At 43.5% G+C, this 20,650-nt stretch overlaps 1 protein-coding gene across 1 annotated transcript in view; it reads right to left on the reverse strand.

The window, feature by feature from the left end:
• LOC124787974 (alanine--glyoxylate aminotransferase 2, mitochondrial-like) overlaps positions 1 to 20,650 on the reverse strand; it is a 188,286-nt gene that overhangs the window by 126,759 nt on the left and 40,877 nt on the right. The window lies entirely within an intron of this gene.

The following is a 20,650-nucleotide window of genomic DNA, read 5'->3' on the forward strand; positions in this document are numbered from 1 at the left end:
GGAATACAGGCGCGTCAGTGGGTGGGGGTGGGAGAGGATGGGCGAGACAAGCGGGTGAGGAGGCTCGAGTTTATGGGAGGTGTACAGGATCCGCATGGGGGAAGGGAGACGGATGCGATAGGCGAGGCGGAGAGCATGGCGTTCAAGGATTTGAAGGCATTTATAAAAGGTAGAGGGGCGGAGATCCAAGCCGGATGGGCATAACAAAGGATAGGGTGGATGAGGGATTTATAGGTGTTTAGGATGGTGGAGTCCAGACCCCACGTATGGCCAGAAAGGAGCTTGAGGAGACGGAGTCGGGAGTGTGCCTTGGCTTGGATTGTCCGGAGATGGGGGTCCAGGAGAGGTGACGGTCGAGGGTGACGCCAAGGGACTTAAGGGTGGGGGTGAGGGCGATAGGACGGCCATAGATGGTGAGATAGAAATCAAGGAAGTGGAAGGAAGGGGTGGTTTTGCCTACAATGATCGCCTGGGTTTTGGAGGGATTGAGCAACCACTGGTTGCACCAAGCGGTGAACCAGTCAAGATGGGACTGGAGAAGGTGTTGGGAGTGCTGCAGGGTGGGGGCAAGGGCAAGGAAGGCGGTGTCATTGGCAAACTGGAGAAGGTGGATGGGGGGTGACGGTGGCGGCATGTCCGCCGTATACAAAAGGTACAGAAGGGGGGAGAGGACGGAGCCTTGGGGCACACCGGCGGAGGGGAAAAAAGGTGTAGGATTCCGTGTTGTGGATGGTGACGTAGGAAGGACGGCGGGAGAGAAAGGAGCCGATCAGACGGACGTAGTTAATAGGAAGGGCGAAGGTTTGGAGCTTGAAGAGGAGACCGGAATGCCATACACGTCATAAGCATGTTCGCGGTCCAGGGAGAGGAAGATTGCGGAGCGACAGGAATTCAGCTGTTCGGAAAGGAGATCAGTGAGGTGAAGGAGAAGGTCGCTGGAAGAGAAGGACGGCCGAAAGCCACACTGGGTAACGGGAAGGAGGCAGTGCTGGCAGATGTGTCGGGTGAGGATAGATTCCAGGACCTTGCTGAACACCGAGGTAAGGCTGATGGGACGGTAGGAGGAGACAGCGGACAGCGGTTTACCAGGTTTAAGGAACATCAGGATACGGGAGGTTTTCCACAGGTCGGGGTAGTAAGCGGTGGACAGGACTACATTGTAGAGTCGGGCCAGGGCGGAGAGGAAAGAGAAAGGAGCTTCACGAAGGTGACGGTAGGTGACAAGATCGTGACCAGGGGCAGTGTTGCGTTTTGTGCGGAGTGTAGCAATGAGATCCTGTGTAGTGATAGGGGCATTGAGTTCCGTGTGTGCAATGTTGTCCAAGTACTGGAAACCAGGTGCGAGGGGAGGGACAGAGGTGTCAGTTCGATCTCGGACATCCGGGAAGAGGAAGTAATCGAACTGGGGATCATCGGGGATGGAAAAGACATTGGAGAGGTAGGAGGCAAAGTGATTGGCCTTACTAAGGGTGTCAGGGAAGGGGTGATCATCATGGAGAAGAGGATAGTAGGGGGAGGGTTTAGTTCCGGTAAGGCGACGGAAGGCTGACCAGAACTTGGACGAGTTGATAGGTAGGGTAGCATTGAAACGGGTGCATGTCTGTCGCCAGTCCCGGTGTTTCTTAGCCGCGAGCAAGTCACGGATGTGTCGCTGGAGTTGCCGGTGGCATCGTAGTGTGGAGCCACTGCCGCCGTGCTGGTGTGTTTATAACATTTGGTGTTGCATCGCAGTGGTACTTTGTGCTGTTAGCTTCAATCAATGACTGTGCTCGGCGTATGTAGCGCCGTCTCCCTCTTTGGGGGGAGGGGAATAAGCCGTGTTCATGTCAAGCAGTGCTAGCAACACACTTACGTTGACACACAATTAATTTTGTGCTCCAAGCGGCGCTGACAACGCCATCTATTAGCTGCTGCTGTAACAGCTGCCGAGTGCTAGGTATTGCGCGTCCACGAAAGTAAAAACTGTGACGTAATAAAGTTTACAAGATTTGTGAAATCGAAACTGATAATTTCATGATGAATGTTGCCACTTGTTGGTAATAATTCTGTATCAGCTCTTATAGATAATTCGAAATTAAAAAGAACTAGTAGTAAAACTTACATTCCGGCGCTAAAAACAGAATGAGTAAAATTGTGAACATGTTTTATTTACATAAGATATACTAAATACTCAGAATCAGTCATATTGTGTTCCTCATCTGAGCATGATAGATTATCGTTGTTACTGTCCGCTTCAGCTGTACCCGTATTGCTAATGATTCCGTCTATTGTGAGTCTGACGACACTATCGCACCTTCAGTAATTTTCTTCCAGTTCCTGGACCTTCCTGCAGTACCCTTCCCAGTCACCAGCAGTTACCGACAGAAGGGATTCACCAGCAATCTGACATGTCTTTGGACGTGTCCCCTGAAATGTTGCACTCCCTTAAACAAGCGTTTTATTTTTTTCCATGCCAGTTTTACCGCACTCACGAGGGGAGGACGCCTACTCGTCATCGCTGAATTCGTCCAAATTCATGGTACATGTGGGGCGTGGTGAGACATGAAAGTGCCTGAAGTGGGAACTTCAGATGGTCAGGCGTTTAGGAAATAAAAGGAATTTTGATGCGAATCTATCACCATGTGCACCTTATCAATTCTCCCAGTGACAATGTGTTTACAAAGTGGTGTTTGGCTCAGAGTCTCTGTAATTATAATTTAAAAAAAAAACTGTGTGAAAGAATCAACAGCGAACTTCAGTGGATGTCAAGTGACGTCCGCTACGATCAAATACAAAAAAAAAAAAAAAAAGAAAAATAGCGGTAATAGAACGGATTCGTATTGAAAGGGTCGCGGGATCGACTCCACCCAGCCGCAAACATTTTTGTGTTCCTTGACAAATCGTACACTACTGATGTCACAATTAACCGCAACATCATATAGGTTATTTGGTATTTCTATGTGCACAACACCAGCATGGGACGTCAGTCTTTAAAACAAGCGCATTATCTTGCAAACTTGGGGTTGTGAACGGTCCATTAGATGCAAACACGAATAATCGTATACAGTGAGTTTAATTCGACCTTGGCGGCCCTAACGACGCCGACCTGAACGACGGGCATCTATAAAAGGCCGCTACCAGGCAACAGATCATCCGTCACCATACATTCAGGGTACGTACGAGGTGCATTCAAGTTCTAAGGCCTCCGATTTTTTTTCTCCAGACTGGAAAGAGATAGAAACATGCGCATTGTTTTAAAATGAGGCTGCGTTCATTGTCAATATGTCCCAGAGATGGCAGCACCGTATGGCAGATGGAATTTTACCGCCAGCGGCGAGAATGAGAACTGTTTTAAATACTTAAAATGGCGACGTTTTCCTTACTTGAACAGCGTGCAATCATTCGTTTTCTGAATTTGAATGGAGTGAAACCAATTGAAATTCATCGACAGTTGAAGGAGACGTGTGGTGATGGAGTTATGGATGTGTCGAAAGTGCGTTCGTGGGTGTGACAGTTTAATGAAGGCAGAACATCGTGTGACAACAAACCGAAACAACCTTGGGCTCGCACAAGCTGGTCTGATGACATGATCGAGAAAGTGGAGAGAATTGTTTTGGGGGATCGCCGAATGACTGTTGAACAGATCGCCTCCAGAGTTGGCATTTCTGTGGGTTCTGTGCACACAATCCTGCATGACGACCTGAAAATGCGAAAAGTGTCATCCAGGTGGGTGCCAAGAATGCTGACGGACGACCACATGGCTGCCCGTGTGGCATGTTGCCAAGCAATGTTGACGCGCAACGACAGCATGAATGGGACTTTCTTTTCGTCGGTTGTGACAATGGATGAGACATGGATGCCATTTTTCAATCCAGAAACAAAGCGCCAGTCAGCTAAATGGAAGCACACAGATTCACCACCATAAAAAATTTTTCGGGTAACCGCCAGTGCTGAAAAAATGATGGTGTCCATGTTCTGGGACAGCGAGGCCGTAATCCTTACCCAATGCGTTCCAAAGGGCACTACGGTAACAGGTGCATCCTACGAAAATGTTTTGAAGAACAAATTCCTTCCTGCACTGCAACAAAAACGTCCGGGAAAGGCTGCGCATGTGCTGTTTCACCAAGACAACGCACCCACACATCGAGCTAACGTTACGCAACAGTTTCTTCGTGATAACAACTTTGAAGTGATTCCTCATGCTCTCTACTCACCTGACCTGGCTCCTAGTGACTTTTGGCTTTTTCCAACAATGAAAGACACTCTCCGTGGGCGCACATTCACCAGCCGTGCTGCTATTGCCTCAGCGATTTTCCAGTGGTCAAAACAGACTCCTAAAGAAGCCTTCGCCGCTGCCATGGAATCATGGCGTCAGCGTTGTGAAAAATGTGTACGTCTGCAGGGCGATTACGTCGAGAAGTAACGCCAGTTTCATCGATTTCGGGTGAGTAGTTAATTAGAAAAAAAAAATCGGAGGCCTTAGAACTTGAATGCACCTCGTACTGTGCCGCCGATCGTATATTGAGCTACGAGGACTGGACTCTCGTGGATACTCGCTCTGGACATGGTTATTTTCACGCTTATTATGACTGTGCTTTGAACTGGTATCGCTGTCCGTGTTGTGAACTTTGCCGTTGACGTGTGCCTTTAATCGTCAGACAACGTCTTGTATTTATTTACAAAGATAAGGGGCAACGCTAGCCAGGTGACTCATTCACCTGCTAGCTCTTGACTGGGTAACGTGAATATTGCGAGATCAGTGTGCGAATTTCTGGAAATGTCGCAATCATTGCAGACAAAACAACTGTACCGTGAGAACACTGGAGGAAAATATTGTGGAAAGATCGAAAATGTCAGACAAAGGTGAAAATTGTAATAAGCCTGGAACGTTAGTAGATGAATAACAGGAGCCTGAAGATAATAGCCTCCACAGTGATGCGTCGAAGCGACGACTGAAGATTTATGTTTACAGCATTTGATTGAAGAGGATCTGATCACGTCAGAAAGCAATAACCGAAGAACACATTTCAATGGCAAATAAAATACACCAGAAAATACTAGACATTTTATCCGAATATACGTTTCTGAGAAAGCATTCAGTACAATTTCGGATGACGTTTTATTCCTGCCGCCGGCTTTAAACGTGTAATTTTTCCAGCATATCGAGGGTAGATTAAAGTCACCACCAACTACAATTGTATGAGTGTGTACCTATTTGAAATGAGACTCAAGTTTTCTTTGATCTGTTCAGCAACTATATCTTCCGAGTCGGGGGTCGGTAAAACGACCCAATTAATAGTTTAGTCCGATTGTCAAGTGTAACCTCTACCCATACTATTTCGCAGGAACTACCTACTTCAATTTCAAGGGTAAGGCTAGAGCCACGCTTGCGGAGTACTAGAGAAAGTTAGCCGTGCGGTAAATGGACGCACGGCTAAAGCGCTCGTGGCCACGAGAATCAATTGGGCAGTTTTTATTTATTTATTTATTTAGCCATCCGTGGACATTTTAAAATGTATGGATGTTGTCAGTTGCGTACATTCATATATTTATACAGTTTGTTGTTACATGTAGTTAAACATTGTGACATATAAGTTATTTACAATCATTTTTGCTCCTTATCAAAATATTGTGAAATAAAAGCTGTTTGCAATCATTTTGTACTAAGGAATTCACTTATAGTGTAAAAGCAGTGTTCCTGCAAAAACAATTTAAGATTTTTCCTAAAACGGTACATGTTATCTGCTTCTTTTATTTTCTGCGGCCGTTTATTATACAGTTTTACACCTTCATACAAGAAGCTATTTTGAGTCTTATGTTTATTCTTCCCGTCTAGGTGAAGACAGTGACTTGCCCTTGTACTACAGTTATGAAAACTGCTATTTGTGTTATAATTATCTATATTTTTCTTGATGTACACTATGGTTTGAAATATAAATTCGCAAGGAACGGTTAGAATTTCTAACATTTTGAAAAGTTCTCTGCAGTGGGCCCGCTTACTGCTTTTTGTTATAATTCTTACTCTTTTGCATTTTAAATACTGTTTCTAAATTCTGAGCACTGTTTCCCCAATAAATAAACACGGGCGGTCCGGCGGGTGTGCGCAGAGCCCAGATGTCAACAGGCATTCAGTGCTGGGAGCGGGTAGCCAGTTAACAGCGGGTTGTGTTGTGTTTTCCGTGGCATGTGCGCGACTATTAAGTGTCTTCCACAATGTGTCCTCTGGACACAGAAATCCGTCACAGAGATTTTAACAATGGAGGTAGAGAAGAGGGCTTGTATTCGGCAGATAACGACCGATGAATACAAGGATAGAAACGAGAAAGGCACGGCATGGCGTGACATCTGTTGTGAATTGTTTTTTATTATTATTTTTTATTTTGCAGGGCATTGAAGTAGAGAGAGAAAATTTGCTAGAAAGTTTTTATTTTTCACTTCTTCAGTATTATACTTTGGGTTAAAGGATCAGTCGGAACTGCAACAGAATTAGCGATTTAGCTTCTTCAAGCGCATTAAGAATTTTTATTCAGAGATTCGTCAACTGCGACAAGCTTTGAGAAACTCTTACTTTTCTCTTATGTCGAGATGTTACAGCTTACTTATTTTTTATTTTGTTTCAGGTAGAGCCCATTTCACATGATTCAATTACTGCATATAATGGTACAAATACGACATTGATCTGATTTCATTACGTAATATAAAACAATCACCGTCAAAGATTTTTCTTTATTACGGGACCAGCAGCATATATGATGTCACAGAACGACATTATGCAGACAATTGCTAGACAGTGTGATGCTTGATATTTTATTTTAGTATATCGGCATATTGCGTGATCAGTACATGTCCGCCCCCCGTAGCTGAGTGGCCGGCACGGTAGCTCAGCGTATTCGGTCAGAGAGCCGGTTGGCCTCTGTAATAAAAAACTGAGTGGAAGGATCAACCACCGAACTTGAACAGGATGGTCCGCAACGACCAAACACAACGATAAAAAAAAAAAGTGGTCAGCGCGACAGTGTGTCAATTCTAAGGGCCCGGGTTTGATTCCCGGCTAGGTCGGAGGTTTTTCTCCGCTCAGGGGCTGGGTGTTGTGTTGTCCTAATCATCATCATTTCATCCCCATCGACGTGCAAGTCGCCGAAGTGGCGTCAAATCGAAAGAACGGTCTACCCGACGAGAGGCCCTTGTCACACGACATTTACATTTAGCACATGTCCTGACGTTGTAAAGGGACATGTGTCAACTTTGAGTAAACTATTGCTCCTGTCCGTAGTTTCTAGATGTCATTTTTTTAGTAACATTTTAAAGTTGTTCGATGATTTGGTGTTGTACGTGTAATACAATACCTTTTCATTATTTTGCCAGTTTTAGAAATTCGAGTTGGACAACTAGTTGTTTGCTCAGGCAACATAAATATCTTTGAGTAAACAACTAGCTGTTCATTCATTTTGTAGTGCACATCTTTCTGAAGAGTTTCATATATAAAACATACATGTTCGAAGAAATGTAAACATTTTATTCGGTCTTAAGTGTGCCAAAGAACAGTGCCACGTGTCTGCACGCAGCATTCTTCTATCGCACCTCACTATATTTCGCTCTGTGGAATTCAAACGTGTATATTTTGTAACAGAAGCCATCGAACTTATATTCAGGACAGTCGAAATTAAAATGTCCTGTAGTGCCTCTCCTGCTCCTAGTCGGCCTACGTCCTATCCCACTTTAAAAAAAACTCACAATTAGCACTGGGTAGGATTATTTGTGGCCGGGAGAACAAGAACTCTTCAGAAAATTTGCACTCTTTATTGCCTATTAGCGAATAACGTTCTCTTTCCTGTGACATAAAGTTAAGTATAGGAAACATAATACCAGTAAAGACAAGAGACAAGCAAGATAGTATACATTTCATCAGTCCTTAGGTCCAAGTATTTTTTTTCTCTCTAATCTTGCTACAGCTTTACAAGGAGTGCTTTCCATTCTGCAAAAGAATGTATTACCTCATCAAAGTCCGTCAAAAGTTTCGCTACAGGAAAAATCAAAATGCCGTTGCCTAACACTGGAAAAGCTGTCAATACTAATAGTACCGAATAGTAGTGTGGTTTCTTGATTTGATTACGTCTCTTTTGTCACTGTCCTACTAGGTAAAACGAAATAGGTCTTTTTAATATAGCAGGAACTGTAGCACACGCCAAATAAACGAGACTGTTTTGGCACGAATGGTCATTTTTATCTACCTCATTTACATAAATAACACGTCAGAATATAATTCACGAAGTACCAATATGAAATGCCTATTAGGCTTATTACAAGTAGGAAGTTTTAGGTTAGGATCTAGTTTCACATATCATCCATATGGGCCAGCCGAAGTGGCCGTGCGGTTAAAGGCGCTGCAGTCTGGAACCGCAAGACCGCTACGGTCGCAGGTTCGAATCCTGTCTCGGGCATGGATGTTTGTGATGTCCTTAGGTTAGTTAGGTCTAACTAGTTCTAAGTTCTAGGGGACTAATGACCTCAGCAGTTGAGTCCCATAGTGCTCAGAGCCATTTGAACCATCCATATGATACAGTTTCTCAAGCATGAGATCGAGAAGTAGTATTAGTACGAAATTTTTATATAAATTTGGAATCGTCATATTCTTCTATATGATATGTGTGATGCCCGTGTTTCTTATCCTTCCTCGTTCCAATAAACAATCTTGTTACTATACCTGCCATTGTTAAAACTTATTCTCCAGTTAACTTCACTAACCGTGCCAGAACCGCTGGTTCAGACATTCTGCGTTTACTCTTTGGTTAGCCGTCATCACGTGTTTGTACGATGCGTTTTCCGCGCTATTCCGAGAATAGAATTACGCGGCTGCTAACGGGGCACTGTACAGTTGGCCCTTAGTAGTGTAGCGTTCTGGCAAGAATTTTCTGTCAAAATTTTTATTTTATTTGATACACCGAGAAGATGATATGTAATCTTTCTTACCTGTTTTTCCTGTTAGTCGTTTATTTCCACACTGATAGGCTGAATCTGTGGAGTACGCTAGTAATTATAAGAACGATTATCATTCGCACACCCAATCAACCACAGAAAAAAACAGCGATTGGCATTCACCCGCTCGGGATTATTCGTCTCATCTTGTATAGCACCATCCCCTTTTGTCTGCGGGGAAGTTTTTTATTTCTGGCCGGCCGATGTGGCGAGCGGTTCTAGGCTCTTCAGTTTGCCTCGGGCATGGATGTGTGTGATGTCCTTAGGTTAGTTTAGGTTTAAGTAGTTCTAAGTTCTAGGGGACTGATGACCTCAGATGTTAAGCCCCATAGTGCTCAGAGCCATTTGAACCATTTAAGCCATTTTTATTTCTGGATGCGATAGGGATTCTCTTGGCAGAGACATTATGCACGTTCTGCAAGCATTCAAAAATCAACTTATGATTCGCTCAGATATCAACTTAGAATGTGTTCAAAAATTTCCAAATACCAACAGGGAAGCGTTCCAAAATCATATGAACAATCGATAGACCAATACGCGCTGGATGCTAGGCACTTTGTGAAAAAAGTTTTTTTTTTCTTCAAGAATATGAATATGGCGCCCCCTGAAATTACCGCCCAAGGGAGATACCCCGGTTGCCCCCTCCACACCCCCCCCACCCCCTCCCCACCCCACCTTACACACAGGCTACAGCAGCGAGGCTGCCTAGCAGTTGTAGCCCTTAATTGTATTCTGTTCGTATTGTGCCCGTCTTCGTAGCGTTGTTCGTAAGTGACTTGCATCCTCTAGCACGAGTGAAAATTAGGCAATTTGAGTGTTCAGAGGGCGGAAAGACGCACACGTACAATAAGAACTTCAAAGAACCCAAAAAACTTAAGCATTTCAGTGTCATCTCTGCAGCAAACATTTCGGGTGTGTCAGACGAGAGAAGAAGCAAAGACATTGGTGAACATCGATTGCTGAGGTTCTGTAATCATGAAGAATCTACAGAAGGGTGTTTGTCAGATTATTTAGCACTGCTACATGAAGCACAGCTTAATGACTGCGAAGAAATTAATTTCTTATCCTTTAACGACTTTCAGAGACAAATTTACCATACGTGAAGAACAGCGCGTCTAAAGTTGCTGCTGGCAGTTCAGTAAGACAATATTATTATTTATGCTGTCGTTTAGTGTATTTTATCGCGACCAGTAAGGATGAAAGTGCACCAACCTAAAAGACAGGTCATGCCTAATGAAATTTATCTCGGTTCGCGTTAGACATGAATATGATCTTAGTCATTTAAGCGTATCATAAAAAGAGTGTAGCTGCAGGTACAGCAAATAAAATTCTATTTCAAGTTATTCTGAACAAAATTCGGGACTGACTGACAGATTCGAAACTGGAAAGGTTCAAATGGCTCTGAGCACTATGGGACTTAACTTCTGAGGTCATCGGTCGCCTAGAACTTAGAACTAATTAAACCTAACTAACCCAAGGACATCACACACATCCATGCTCGAGGCAGGATTCGAACCTGCGACCGTAGCGGTCGCTCGGCTCCAGACTGTAGCGCCTAGAACCGCACGGACACTCCAGCCGGCGAAACTGGAAAGAATATACTTTTTAACTAAACAAGATTTGTATAATACTGAACAGTGTTATAATCTCTGCTCTACACCCTTCAGACTGCAAAATAATGAGACCAGTGTTGAGCCATCGGTAGATGACGCAGACTCAAGTGGCAGCCTATGAGTGTTAATTTACAAACCACGAGACACAATAATTGAAATGAATGCACAATTTAAAAATTCATATTTTGTTTTAGTAGTAATGAACACTTCGCAAGATGAAATATTGAACAAGTACGGAAAAAATTGTGTATGTATTGACGGAACATACGGGGTTAAAAACTACGGTTTTGAGCTCTTTACATTACTAGTATTAGACGATATGACACCAGGATTACCACATGCCTTTCTCATATTCAACAGAAGTAACAATCAAGTGTTGTTGTTTTTCACTAGACAAAAGTGAAAACTTGGAAAGTCTTTATGGCTAAGCCGAATCCTTCTAATGTACCTGGAAATCTACAATGGACGTACTGAGAATTTGGCTGTACTGTACATGGCATGTGGATAGAGCATGGAGGAAGAATATAAAAAGTAAAGTTACAGGCCAAGGAAAACTAGCAGATATTGACAAGCTTATCAGAGCTTTGTAAGAAGAGATAGATGAATGGGTAATTTCCAAGAAAGATTGCCTATCGAAGTTGCGGTGTCCAAGCGATACATATCGAACGTGCGATCGTAAATCGATGATGCGGCTGTGGTGCCAGGCGTTGTGATCAATTATTTGTGATCATCATTTTTATCTGTTTTCCGTCATTCCCTTGGTTGCTCTAAATTACATAGCTCCGCGAATTATTTGTTAGTTGCTAGGGAATCACAGACGATTTATGTCGTTAGTGAGTGAGATGTCTCGTGTTCTTGACGTTTCTTCGGCGGATTCTCTCACACGGAAAAATCTAATTCCATGTTTATCCAGCGTAGAAAATTGTTCGACTTTTTGTCGCAAATATGGAGTGCCACAGGACTAGGAAAGAAGGGACTACGTAGACTGTGGTGGTGCCAAGTGTGTAAAACTTCGTAAGAACAGTTTCGATGATGAAAATTTCATTGCGGACAGTGCGTAAAACGAACGAGTATCAGGAAGAATATATGGTTCGACTCTTCCAAATTATCCATCCAGACCACCGTAGTGGACTTTCACACGATAACAACACCGACGACGAATAAGGTGTCTCCTTTGCAATTACAAGTATTTTTGTAACTCTCTTCTTTTGTCGTTGCTGTAGCGACCACCGTTAACATACTCACAACGCCCGCCACCAGAGCCGCATGATCGATTTACGATCGCACATTCGATATGTGTCGTTCGGAACCCGCGACTTCGATAGACAATCATTCTTGGAAATTACTGATGAATGCGATGGTTCCCGCTCCTCTCGACTGGAAGAAGCATGACGAAGAGAAACCAGAGTCTGCAACTTACTTCCAGGAGAACTCAGTTAATAACATAGAATTCCGGTTTCTGCTACAGGCCGCAGCTAGTATAAATACGAACACACATACAGAGACGATGTACCACACTATCAGATACATGGAAAGCACGTGATACGTCTAGGTAAGCCAATACTCACTCAAATTCTGTTCATTAAGGGATAAAAATTTTTGAGAGGCTCATTGTACAAAACAGACAAATAAAATAAAAGAAATTCTTTGTAGCCACAAGTCAAGGTCAGCTGCAAAAAATTCGCGATGCGAGTAGAATACGCGCACTGAGAGTTTCGTACATATTTAATTATATATGTAGACTGTTCGTCCATCGTGGGAATCGAAAATCTCGACGATTTTTGCCTTTCATCGGCATTGATACTGGCGAGATATCGGTCCCAGGGATTCCAAGACTTTCGAATAACAAATGACAAAAGAGATTTTTCTCGTGTGATATAATTGCAAATTTACATTTTTCCTGATCTTTTTCCTTTACTTGTACTGGAAAACCTTATTTCTTGGGAAATCTCATGATTTTAGACCAACGGGAAGTTATACAGGTTATGAGGAGTGAGTTTGCGAGTATCAAAATTTGGCCGGCCGTGGTGGCCAAGCGGTTAAAGGCGCTACAGTCTGGAACCGCGCGATCGCTACGGTCGCAGGTTCGAATCCTGCCTCGGGCATGGATGTGTGTGATGTCCTTAGGTTAGTTAGGTTTAAGTAGTTCTAAGTTCTAGGGGACTGATGACCTTAGAAGTTAAGACCCATAGTGCTCAGAGCCATTTGAACCATCAAAATTTGTGACATAAATGGCTGCATCTTTGGACTACACTGACTTAGAAGATAACGCCAAGGGACCATAGATCTCAGTATGTGACACTTTCAACGTGATACGTATACCCGTTGCTGAGAAAAAGGGCACTTAACAGACAGACGGGCGGACAGATACACAATTTTTTTTCTAATACACTAGTAGCCATTAAAACTGCTACACCAAGAAGAAATGCAAATGATAAACGGGTATTCATTGGACAAATATATTATACTAGAACTGACATGTGATTACATTTTCACGCAATTTGGGTGCATAGATCCTGAGAAATCAGTACCCAGAACAACCACCTCTGGCCGTAATAACGGCCTTGATATGCCTGGGCGTTGAGTCAGAGATTGGATGGCGTGTACAGGTAACGCTGCCATGGAGCTTCAACACCGCACCACAGTTCATCAATAGTAGTGACTGGCGTGTTGTGACGAGCCAGTTGCTCGGCCACCATTGACCAGACGTTTTCAGTTGGTGAGAGATCTGGAGAATGTGCTGGCCAGGGCAGCAGTCGAACATTTTCTGTATCCAAAAAGGCCCGTAGAGGACCTGCAACATGCGGTCGTGCATTATCCCGCTGAAATGTAGGGTTTCGCAGGGATCGAATGAAGAGTAGAACCACAGGTCGTAACACATCTGAAATGTAACGACCACTGTTCAAAGTGCCGTCAATGCGAACAAGAGATGACAGAGACGTGTAACCAGTGGCACCCCATACCATCACGCCAGGTGATACGCCAGTATGGCGATGACGAATACACGCATGCAATGTGCGTTCACCGCCATGTCGCCAAACACGGATGCGACCATGATGATGCTGTACACAGAACCTGAATTCATCCCAAAAAATGACGTTTTGCCATTCGTGCACCTAGATTCGTCGTTGAGTACACCATCGCAGGCGCTCCTGTCTGTGATGCAGCGTCAAGGGTAACTGCAGCCATGGTCTCCGAGCTGAAAGTCCATGCTGCTGCACGCGTCGTCGAACTGTTCGTGCAGATGGTTGTTGTCTCGCAAACGTCCCCATCTGTTGACTCAGGGATCGAGACTTGGCTGCACGATCCGTTACAGTCATGCGGATAAGATGCCTGTCATCTCGGCTGCTAGTGATACGAGGCGGTTTGGATCCAGCACGGCGTTCCGTATTACCCTCCTGAACCCACCGATTTCATATTCTGCTAACAGTCATTGGATCTCGACCAACGCGAGCAACAATGCCGCGATACGATAAAGCGCAATCGCAATAGGCTACAATCCGACCTTTATCAAAGTCGGAAACGTGATGGTACGCATTTCTTCTCCTTACACGAGGCATCACAACGTTTCACGAGGCAACGCCGGTCAACAGCTGTTTGTGTATGAGAAACCGGTTGGAAACTTTCCTCGTGTCAGTACGTTGTAGGTGTCGCCACCGGAGCCAACCTTGCGTGAATGCTCTGAAGAGCTAATCATTTGCATATCACAGCATCTTCTTCCTGTCCGTTAAATTTCGCGTCTGTAGCACGTCATCTTCGTGGTGTAGCAACTTTAATGGCCAATAGTGTATAATACATATTCCCAATTTTCGGATTATTTCCTTTATTTGTACAGGGAAACCTTGCTTCTCTTGAAATTTCGTGATTCTAAGTCAGTGGGAATTAACCTATAGGTTTTAATGAGTGGCTTTGAGAGTGTCAAAATATGTCACAAAAATGGCCCCATATTTTAATTGCACTGGTTTCGAAGCTCCATTTTTTTTTATATCGGGAAGGGACCATAGATCTTAATATGTGACATAAATTTCAACTTCATACGTCTACCAATTTCTGAGAGAAAGGATTTTGATCAGTGGACAGACGCAGAGAGACAACGAAGTGATCCCATAAACATTCCGTTTTAACTGACTGAGATACGAAAAATATGAGATGACCTTAAAGGAAAAAGCATGAGTAGTGGGTACCATTCTCGTCAAAAATAAGTGAAATGTATTTCGTGCAAAAAAAATGATGCTCAGTGTCGATGTAAATTGATATGTGATGAATGTGATACGTGCATACACAAGTACTCTTGCATGAGTTTGGGCTCGAGCATAAAATAAAACACGTACAAACATACATACTATATGCACGAGCAACCTCTTGCAGACTTTCCTCACATCAGAGATTTGATAATAAGCAGCGAAGACACTTGTACCGCAAATGAGCGTCATACAATATTAGTCCAACTAAGTGCTGAAGGGGGGGGGGGGGAGGGGGGCAAGTGGAGGCATCCCTGTGTGAGGTCAGGGTGGATGCTGGAAACCTGTGGAGCGTGTTTTACACTAGTAATACATTATTAAACTTCAATCACTTTTTGACACTGTTTACAAATTGTTGCCCCCCCTGCACTAGCCTCTACTGATGCTTCGTTCAGCTGTGTGTTGGATTCTAGCTGATGTCTGTTTAGTCAGCTCAGTGTCTGGATGCCCAGGTGGTGGTATTAGCAACCTCGACACTGTGGGAGGTTGCGGTTTGGTCTCGCACTGGCTGTTGGAGTGTTCTTAGTCCCATCTCGAATTCTTCGATGACCCTTGATGACCCATCAGCACTGTACCTTGTGGCGCTAATCGTGTAATCAGCTGATCTCCTTCCTACAGGCCTGGTAGGTTTCACTACCCGGAGATGCCTGCGTGTTGAACAGGAATGTGGATCCCCAAGAGGCACTGTTGCTGGTTTCTGGGTTGAAGTTCAGTGCTAGCAACGTTCTATGATGTGGTGTTGTCAGAAAACAGTCAGTTTCTCCATCAGGAGATGGTAAGTGGCGAGCAGCATGAAGTTCATCCGGTGAAGGCCGTCATCTTGACTACATATTCGGCTAGTTCATAGATTGTGCTGGAGCATAGGTTCACTACAGTATTGTAATCATAGAACTGAGTGCTATTGCTGCAAATGCTATCGATCCAGTGATGAACTGCCGAGAGCTGGAAAACTGGATTACTTGAAGGGAGCAAGTGTGAGGCTGTGACATGAGGCTCAGTTTGCAATGACCATATGTGTCCTCCTCATTCTGCTATATTCACTTAACAGGCTGTTCACTACTGTATCAGGTACTCGCTATGTGCTATTGTGTAAGATACAGAGTTTCTTGCACCATGTCTTACGAGCTGACGAATACGCTTTTCTCTCTTCCCTTAGTTTTCTGTCAGTTTTCTTTCTACTGAATGCATATTTCTCACTCAGTGGGCAGTGTCATAATGTGTAGAAGACCTGACCTACTTGCAACAAACCAGTATGCTTCCTGCTTCAGCCTCTGTTTCTGGATTGTTATAGCCGGTGGGAACGCAAATGAATTTTAATAAAAATTTCTAATTTCCTTCCCCTTACTATCTTCTGCCGTACTAGTGCACTGGGAACATCCAAGAGCTCCACATCGTTGTCACAGTAGGACAGATTTGTTACTGATTTACTTCATTTGGTTAACAAAACAATCACAATACAAGAGTTTAATATTGTCAAGAAGCAAACTCCATCTTTAAAAGTGACATTGGCCGCAGTATGCAGTTGAAGTGGACATGCGTCAAGCATCAAAATAAAAAAAATTGTTGCTGAAGAGAATCATCATCAGCAAAGGGTCTACCAAAAAGAAGAAAATGCCACAAGCAATACCTCTTGTAAAACCAGAAGCACAATAATTTGAGGTTTCTCTGCTGCAAGAAAGACTGGTAGTGGGTGGTGCCACAGAAGATGAAGAAATGTAAGGAAATTGTGGTTAGTTGTAGGGACCTGTGATTTGTTATTTGTAATTCCGACAATAATGGAAGTGCAGTCATAAGTAAAAAATGATTTTCAACTTTTCATTTGTGTTTTCTGTTTTCTTTTTCCTCTTACTGCCGGTTTTTTTTATACAGGAATTACAACAAGAGCTATTGTATCACTAGATTACATGTTAATGTCATACGCTTCTGACATCGTCAGTTTGGAGACAATCTGTAGTATACTGGAGGTATGAATTCAAAAACGCCTTTAGTCACAACTTTTCGTGTTTTCTTAAGTACACGATGTATATAAATGTCTTAATACACGGATTTTTTTTCTCTTGAATGAGGTGAAATGCACATTCCTGTCAAAAAAGGTTTGATGTTAGGTTACTAATTTCGTAAGTCAGACGTGGAAAATATTGCGAGATAGTGGAAAAGATGAACAGTATTCATATTTTGCACTGTCTCGCACATTACGAACAATGAAGAAGTGCATCTCTTTGTATTGATTATTGTCTTTGCCTTTCTATTCGTTATTGTCTATGTACTCTCATGACTGAAGTGTTCGAACCTTATTGTGTGTGATCTGTTTCAAAAAAATGGTACAATTCACGGCAACAGTATGTGGTTGTTATTCTGCATAGTCACTGCTACAAAGTTCTCGTAATGGTGGCTCATAACCATTGTACGTTTTCTACGAACTTAGCAAACATTAATTCCCCCTTCGGGTTGTTCAAGTTTTTCCACATGCCATTCAGGCTGAAAAATGCAGTACAGACTTGAGAGGACTTCACTGATTCCACATGGACTATACCATACAATTAACTACCACCATCAGGCATGTAAACAAGAGGAACAATGTCGTAGGAGATTACAGGTCACACATTCATGCCCTTAGTGCACGGAATGATTGTAATGAGTTGGCCACGGAGCAGGAGCAAGATGGTCAGTTACAGCATATGTTTACAGTTGCAATACATTCAGATGCCCAACTCTAGGATTCACCTATGGTATGCTGTATCAGAAGGCAGGCCACGCTCCTTGGGCCTGGCAAAATTGCAGAAAATACATCTTTGACAGCCTGCACAATTTATCACACCTGGTGGTTTGTGTCACTACAAGGGTCATTAAGGAGCAGTTTATTTGGCCTGGGGTAAAGGCAGAGTGCAGAATGTGGACACACAACTGCCTCCCCTGCCAATGTAGCAACGCAGGATGCCATGTGTTCCCCTCACAAGGCACATTTGTTGTGCCTAAAGATCAATTTCAACATGTACACATGGATTTGGTCAGACCATTCCCAAATCCAATGGCTTCAGGTATATTTTGTCAGCAATCGATCATACAAAGTGGTCCTTCTCTTGATGGGTGTGACAATGGAGTTGACATTGCGTTTCATCAACATATGGATATCTCATTTTGTGTGCCCATTGTATGTGACTGATCATGGGCAGCAGCTGGAATCACTTCTCTTTGAAGAAATGTGCACATTGTGTGGAGTGCAACACTTCCACATAACTGCCTACCATTCTCAAAGCAACGGGTTGGTTGAAGGGGGCACCAAACCCTGAAGGCTGCATCGATGTGTCATAGTTCACAACGGACTGAAGCATTATAGTGGGTTCTAATAGGTGTACAGATAGAGTACAGTGACAATTTGAACTGCTCTCTCGCTGAAGTTTTGTTTGGCGAACGTCTGACACTACTTGCAGACTTTCTCTTGCCTTCTCCACCGGTGGCAACTTCAGAGTTACCGACATTGATATACAAAGTCAGACACCACATAGGTCACATACACATGCTGCCTCCTCAAGCTCTCAGTGTGCAGTGAGTTATCATGCATAACACAGTAAGTGACTGCACCCATATGATTCTCTGTGACGACACAATTGCTCCGATGTGGGAAACACGTTTTCTGTCCTCCTTAATGGTAGACCTTCAATGGTCTTCAGTCAGCGCCTCAAGTCAGCAGGTGCTGGGGCACCAGGAGGAGGAGGACAACCAGCCACCACTGCCAATGGATCCTTGCACTGCATCCACCTCTACTGACACGGACCCTCGGGCCGATCCTCCTACTATCACGGCAGAATTCTACGTCTGTTCTGGCATAACCACAAGCGCCGGAATGTAGAGGGAGAACGGAAGAGCAGAGAAGGCGGTGAGGCAATGTCAGCTAATAGCACGCTGAAAAGGACCACACCATGACAGGAGCGGCCTCTACAAGAGGAGATATAAGCGCCGCTCCTGCCAACCTCGGCCGCTCAGATTGGCTGTCTACGGACGGGATTAGGATATTATACGGACTGGCCTAGCAGAGAGTGCTACGATAGCAATTAGTGGTGATCCATATCCATTGCTTGTCAGGACACTGTCTATAGTGAAGAACATGTCGCCCATCGCTTGCGATACCTGTTGTAAATACAAGTATTGTTGTTCTTCTTATTTGTAATAAAACTATTAATGTGATTTTGCTTGAATTATTGTATAGCATTCCGAGAATGCATGATCGAGATGGGCCACTTGTGGCCTGATGACAGAGTGCTTTTTATTCCGAGAATCCAGAATCCTTTAGGCATTTTATATGAAACGATTGGGCAGGACCCCATAGCGTCCCCTTGATGCCTCAGAACATGTCCTACCAACCGACCCCTTCTCCCCAATTCTATTCAGTACCTCCTCATTAGTTATGTGATCTACCCATCTAATCTTCAGCATTCTTCTGTAGCACCACATTTCAAAAGCTTCTATTGTCTTCTTGTCCAAACTATTTATCGTCCATGTTTCACTTCCATACATGGCTACACTCCATACAAATACTTTCAGAAACGACTTCCTGACACTTAAATCTATACTCGAAGTTAAGAAATTCCTCTTCTTCAGAAACGCTTTTCTTGCCATTGCCAGTCTACATTTTATATCCTCTCTACTTCGACCATCATCAGTTATTTTGCTCCCGAAATAGCTAAACTCCTTTACTACTTTAAGTGTCTCATTTCCTAATATAATTCCCTCAGCATCACCCGACTTAATTGGACTACATTCCATTATTCTCGTTTTGGTTTTGTTGATGTTCATCTTATATCCTCCTTTCAAGACACTGTCCATTCCGTTCAACTGCTCTTCCAAGTCCTTTGCTGTCTCAGACAGAATTACAATGTCATCGGCGAACCTCAAAGTTTTTATTTCTTCTCCATGGATTTTAATACCTATTCCGAATTTTTCTTTCGCTTCCTTCACTGCTTGCTCAATATACAGATTGAACAACATCGGGGAGAGGCTACAACCCTGTCTCACTCCCTTCCCAACCACTGCTTCCCTTTCATGCCCCTCGACTCTTATAACTGCCATCTGGTTTCTGTACAAATTGTAAATAGCCTTTCGCTCCCTGTATTTTACCCCTGCCACCTTCAGAATTTGGAAGAGAGTATTCCAGTCAACATTGTCAAAAGCTTTCTCTAAGTCTACAAATGCTAGAAACGTAGGTTTGCCTTTTCTTAATCTAGCTTCTAAGATAAGCCGTAGGGTCAGTATTGCCTCACGTGTTCCAACATTTCTACGGAATCCAAACTGGTCTTCCCCGAGGTCGGCTTCTACCAGTTTTTCCATTCGTCTGTAAAGAATTCGCTTTAGTATTTTTCAGCCGTGGCTTATGAAACTGATAGTTCGGTAATTTTCACATCTGTCAACACCTGCTTTCTTTGGGACTGGAATTATTATATTCTTCTTGAAGTCTGAGGGTATTTCGCCTGTCTCATACATTTTGCTCGCCAGATGGTAGAGATTTGTAACGACTGGCTCTCCCAAGGCTGTCAGTAGTTCTAATGGAATGTTGTCTACTGCTGGGGCCTTGTTTCGACTTAGGTCTTTCAGTGCTCTATCAAACTCTTCACGCAGTATCATATTTCCCATTTCATCTTCATCTACATCCTCTTCGATTTCCATAATATTGCCCTCAAGTACATCGCCCTTGTATAGACCCTTTATATACTCCTTCCACCTTTCTGCTTTCCCTTCTTTGCTTATTGTTTAGAATTGGGCACGTTCCCACACATACTTGAATTATGACTCTGGATCATTCCTTCTGTATACTCAGGCAAATATTCCATTTGAGGAAAAATATTT

This window comes from Schistocerca piceifrons, chromosome 3 (assembly GCF_021461385.2).
Source record: "Schistocerca piceifrons isolate TAMUIC-IGC-003096 chromosome 3, iqSchPice1.1, whole genome shotgun sequence".
In the NCBI taxonomy this organism is placed as follows: domain Eukaryota; kingdom Metazoa; phylum Arthropoda; class Insecta; order Orthoptera; family Acrididae; genus Schistocerca; species Schistocerca piceifrons.